The sequence below is a fragment of the Triticum dicoccoides genome, chromosome 1B (genome assembly GCF_002162155.2).
Source record: "Triticum dicoccoides isolate Atlit2015 ecotype Zavitan chromosome 1B, WEW_v2.0, whole genome shotgun sequence".
NCBI lineage: Eukaryota > Viridiplantae > Streptophyta > Magnoliopsida > Poales > Poaceae > Triticum > Triticum dicoccoides.
Genome location: NC_041381.1, coordinates 21022682 through 21028737, shown reverse-complemented (window position 1 = coordinate 21028737; position 6056 = coordinate 21022682).

The window sequence follows — 6056 nt, the reverse complement described above, 5'->3', positions numbered from 1 at the left end:
CCAATTGAGAGGACTAGACTTTCTTCCTTCCTTCTCTCTCTCTTGTACCTGCTGGCGACTTGTTTAGAGAAGCTCTTGAGATGGAAGACGGACAGATTCAGTTTTGGCAGCGGTCTTTGCTGTTTTGGATGGAACATCATCAATTTGTTTTTAGTTTTTTTAATCTGGTTCTGCTTGCATAGCTCTCTTCTTGTCAGTTTAGGATGCATGTGTGGTCAGTTAGTGTTTTTTGCATAGTTCTGGAGCTACTATTAGTTTACTGATAGCTAGAAAAGGCAGTAATATAAAAGCTCATTTGCTATCAATAGCTGTTAGAATCTCATTCTTGTTTGAAGAAAGATTATCGTGCTTTTTTCCTTTTGTTGTTCATCAAGGATACCACACCCACACCTTGGTGTCTTTTTAATTGTTGCTTATGTATTTTCCTTTATTACTTATATATATTTATCTACCCTAACCCAGATTGAGGTTTTTATTTAATTTGGTACTTCCTCTACTGAGAGCTTGGTTGATTGTTTGGTGTGATTGCCATGGAGATTGACAATGACGATGTTGTGAGTCCCATAAGTGGAGACTTGGAAGCACCAGAGGAAATGGCAACTTGTGCTCTGTTTGTTGATATGCCTGGCTGGTGATATTGTTGTTCTCTACTTGGCTTGGTCGCTTGTGCCTTGTTTCTTGGCTGGTGGTGTTGCTGAACTGTTGGAGACTGGTACTGTTATCAAACTCCTAAGCTTGTATGCGTTGTCGTGCAAATTTGGTAGATGGCAAGCTGAAGGTTTGTACATGCTTAAGATCTGGTGTTGTACAAGTAGCTAGTGTTGAAATGACATGGCAAGCAAGTTGTAGATGAAGAATCTTTTGCTCGCTAGTTGATTTATTTTTGCTCTTTTGGCCAAGTTGTAATGAATGTGACTGTTGTAGAGGTGGTGTAACTAAATGGTTGGAACTATATAGGTTTCCTTTTTGTTGGGCGAGTCTGAGAGCCATCCATGGGTTATTCTTGGCTGGTGTAAATGATCCACAATCTCATTCCTTGTGTTGTGACTGGTGTAAATGATGTGAATGCACATATGGTTTTACCATATTCCGAGTTATTGTGGCATGGCACCAAAAATATATTTCTTTGTGTTGTTGGCGCTAGATAAAATGGTGAGATGAGCAAAATGTTTGTGCTTTCTGTCGTTGGCTGCGAAATTGAACTGGTGTTGTCTTTGTTGGTCGAGTGTGTGATATGCTGAATAAGACTTGAACTTTTTGTTTGGAGGAGACATGCATGAGCCAGGGATTGATGATGCATGATTTATTTTGCAATAGAGGTGCTTTTGTCCTTGTTTATCATCAAACCTTTATTTTTATGGAGTGCAAGTCGAGGAGAATTTGGTCACGGCTAGATATCTATGTACGTATGTTCTCATATATAGTGCATGCATATATTATGAATGTAGATGGCCCAGGCATCATCATGCATAAGATTCTTCACTTTGGCGATTGAATTGTTGCCAGCATTAACCAACTGATATGCAAAAGAAAGAAGAAATAAGTGGCCGATCCATGAGGCGAACCACAGCCATCCAGTCAGTTGCAAAATAGAAACAAAACAAATCTGCAACACACACAAGCACACTCGTCGATGCCATTATATTGCTGTGACAGTACCGTGCCCCTCCTGCTTAGCGTCGTCCATGTCATCTCGTACGTACATCCAGCACAAGCAGCAACAGGTACATACGTAAGGCTTGACTGCTAGACTGAAACCGGAGGAACCTGTGGTGCAAGAAGAAGAGAAAGGAAAAGTCTCCTGCGCTATTTATTCCCTCCCTCTGTTCAGTCGTTGGATCCCCCATGCCATCGACCCATTGGCCTCTCGATGTGCCTCACACGGATTAATCTGCTTTCTCACACGGATTAAATGGGTTTATTGGTCGAGGAAGAAGTTAGCGGTGCAAGGACCAAGGCATACAATTAATCTGGCGCCCAATTCAACTTTTGTAAGTAATGACCCATCCGGTGGTTCGTCTCCTGCATGCATGCAGCTGCCAGTGAACACTAGCTGGCCATTCTCCCTCTCTCTCTCTGTATCAGCAAGGCTGGATTGGGTGAGCTCATGGAGAGGCTGATTACAACGAGGAGATTAAATGCAAAAGATCGGTTCGGTTACCAACCGTGCTAGCCAGGGATGCCCATCAGCTAGCACGCGGCTGCAACCCACCATGCCATCATCTCTTCTCTTCTCTTCTATTCTCTTGTCTATATATACGGGAGATGGAATGGTCATCCATCCGCATGCGGGGTGCGCGTGCGACTTAGGACTTGGGACGTGTGCGAAGAAAATAAGCTTTATACGAACTTGTGATAGGGAAGAAATAAAACCGACGGACTGCATAATAAATGTCTTTATCACAAGCGGCAATATAAAGTGACGTTCTTTTGCATTAAGATTTTGTGCATCCAACCATAAAAGCGCATGACAACCTCTGCTTCCCTCTGTGAAGGGCTTATCTTTTACTATTATCTTCTACCCTTATAGAAGAGTCATGGTGATCAACACCTTTCCTTTTTACACTTTCTCCTTTGGCAAGCACTTTGTGTTGGGGTGATCCGGATATATATATCCACTTGGATGTAGGCGTTCATAAATTATTATTGTTGACATTACCCTTGAGGTAAAAGGTTGAGAGGCAAAACTATAAGCCCCTATCTTTCTCTGTGTTCGATTAAAACTTTGAACCCATAAATATCACGTGAGTGTTAGCAATTGTGAAAGATTAAATAATAGTTGAGTATGTGGAGTTTGCTAAATCAAAGCTCTGACATAGACCCTTCCTGAAAATAAGATGAATTGCAATTGTTTGATGACTGAGAACATAGTTTGTTAGTTTTCAAGAAAGTTTATGGTTTATGCTTTAACATGTGAATAGCTTGTTACTTGATCATGAAAAAAATTATGAGATGAACTACTGTTATGACATATAATAATGCTAGAAAAGGTGATTGAAATTATCATTGATCAAACTTGTGCACCTGCTAAGCATTCACACTTCATAAATTCTTTCTTTTATCATTTACCTACTCAAGGACAAGTAGGAATTAAGCTTGGGGATGCTGATACGTCTGCAACGTATCTATAATTTATGAAGTACTCATGCTATTATATTATCTGTTTTAGATGTTTAATGGGATTTATTATACACTTCTATATTATTTTTGGGACTAACCTATTAACCAGAGGCCACCCATATTGTTGTTTTTTTTGCCTATTTCAGTGTTTCGCAGAAAAGGAATATCAAACGAGTCCAAACGGAATGAAACCTTCGGGAGAGTTATTTTTGGAATGGAAACAATCCAGGAGACTTGGAGTAGACGTCGGAGAAGCAACGAGGAAGCCACGAGGCAGACCTCACACCACCACACCCAGACCTCACACCCGACCACACCACCGACAAGAAAACCAGCAGCACCGGTGATGCTGTACCACCGCAGGTAGGGCTGGACCAAAAGATCGTAGCTCGCGAGCTTAACGAGCACTCAATAGTTCGGCTCGTTAAGCTCGTAGCTCGCTTCTTAATGAACAGAGCCAATCATTGATTTTAGCTCGTTAAGCTTAACGAGCTTAACGAGCAAGCTAACGAGTTTCACGAGTAGCTCATTAAGCTCGTTAGTAACAACACAACACATATTTTCATATTATGTGACAAACTTTTTGTAGCACCTCAGCCCATCTATTTAATCTAATCGACATATGAGACAACAAACTACTTTATTTGTTTTTGTAGTCACCATATTTCATCTTGAAAACCATATCTACACATTCATCATGTATATCATAACACATTATAATCTGTTAACGAGCGCTCGCGAGCGCTCACGAGCTTAACGAGCTTCAAACGAGCGGAGCCGAGCAGGGTTTTCTACTCGTTAATCTTAACGAGCCGAGCCTTAATGAGCACCAGCGTAACGAGTACGAGCTTAACAAGCCGAACTGCTCGTTAGTCCACCCCTAACCGCGGGAGCAGTAGTGCCGGCAGTGAGGACGACGCCCCGAGCGCCTGGCCATCCAACCTCGGCAATCCGAAGACGGCGGAGCTGTGCCAGTACGACCTCCTCGTGCCTTCGGGCTGCCTCTTGATCTTCAGTTTCCCCCATTGCATGATCACCGTATTCAGGGCACATAGGATAGTTGTCATCATCATCTTCTTGTTCGTTGTCTTCTAGCATAACCCCTCTTTATCCGTGCTTGGTCCGAACATTGTAGTGTGGCATGAAACCCTTCTCAAGCAGGTGCAAGTGAAGAGTTTTTGAGCTAGAGTAATCCTTCGTATTCTCACAGGCAGGGCATGGACAATACATAAAACCAATCTGCTTGTTTGCCTCAGCCACTTCAAGAAATTTATGCAGGCCCTCAATATACTCGGAGGTGCGTCGGTCACCGTACATCCATTACGAGTTCATCTGCGTGCATTGTATAATTAAGTGTATCAAAAACCATTATAGAAAATCATGAATAGAGAAGTGACCAAATTAATACAAGTTCATCATCACATTAAAACCAAAGTACAGTAGTGATAAAATGTTTTTACTAAAGAGAAATACATAAAGTTCATACATAGTTCTCATAGAACAACATACAAATCTATAGAGCATCTAATTGAAACATACATTGGAACTAACAAACAACTATGTAAAAGATTTAAATGCAACAACAAATGACATCATAATCGCAACTAAGATAACAATTGATCCAACAGCATAATGATATCAAGCCTCATTATGAATGGCATATTCTTTTGTCTTTCTAATCTTCAAGCACATTGCATCCATCTTGACCTTGTGATCATCGACGACATCTACAACATGCAACTCCAATTTCATCTTCTCATCCTCAATTCTTTTCAATTTTTCTTTCAAATACACGTTTTCTTTTTCAACTAAATTTAACCTATCAACAAGAGGATCGGTTGGAATTTCCGGTTCACATACCTCCTAGATAAAAACATCGATGTGATGTTGATCGTCATAATCGTCATAAACACTAAATGAAACAAATAGTTATAAAATATAATATACCACATCCGAATCATAAACCGGACGAGGGCCGCCGAGGGCGGATACCAAAACCATGGCACTATATAATAAAAAACAATAATAAAAGTGAGAAATTTATACAAATATCTATCTAAGTCATACAAGTAAGAATTTTTTTTCTTTTAAAAAGAAGATAACAACAAGAGGCTAACCACGGTGGTGCCGGCAACAAGATCGGCGTAGGCGATCGACGATGGTGAGGATGGGGACAGGACGACACCCTACACATATGCAGATTCTAAAAGGTTAATTTCAGCTCAAATTGTGCATCTAAATTAAAAGCACTCCCACATATACTCCTACGCTAAAACCCACAAACCACTCTACTTCTAGAGCATTTGAAATGAGCTTAACTAGCAATGAGAGATGAAAGGATGAAGTAGTTAACCTTTTAGAATACTTGTCTAGTGGGTGCACCGCCAAATCTAGACAAATCTTGGGGAAAATGGATGTAGTAGTCGTGCTTGATCCGGTGATCGCCATACGTCAAAAGAAACTGGGCGAGGTTGCCCTCCGTCGAAACCATTTGAGGCTCGAAGCTGAAGCTGGTTGGGTTTGCATTGGTGCAGGAGATGCAGAAGGAGACACGCGGCGGCTGGGCGATGAAGAAGCTGACCTGCATCTCGTTGCCGTCCTTGGTGTGGGAATACGCGGTGGTGTGGTTTTGCTCGAAGACGATGTAGGCGGGTCGGTGGACGATGGCTTGTTCCGCTCTACAAGCTGCATCGCTGGGTTGTGGAGCCTGAGCAGGCAGCCGCAGAGAGGCGTCCAAATAGCACCTAATCATGGACATGAGTCGTCCTTTGTTCCTGGATCAAAGTTTTGTTGTGGATCTCATCTAGGCAGTCACGGAAAAAAAGGATATTTATTGACGAGCCTGGGCAGGCAGCTGCAGAGAGGCATCCAAATAGCGCCTCGTGGACATGGATCCTTTCTTCGTCGATAGAACTTTTACTGTGGATCTAGCAAGG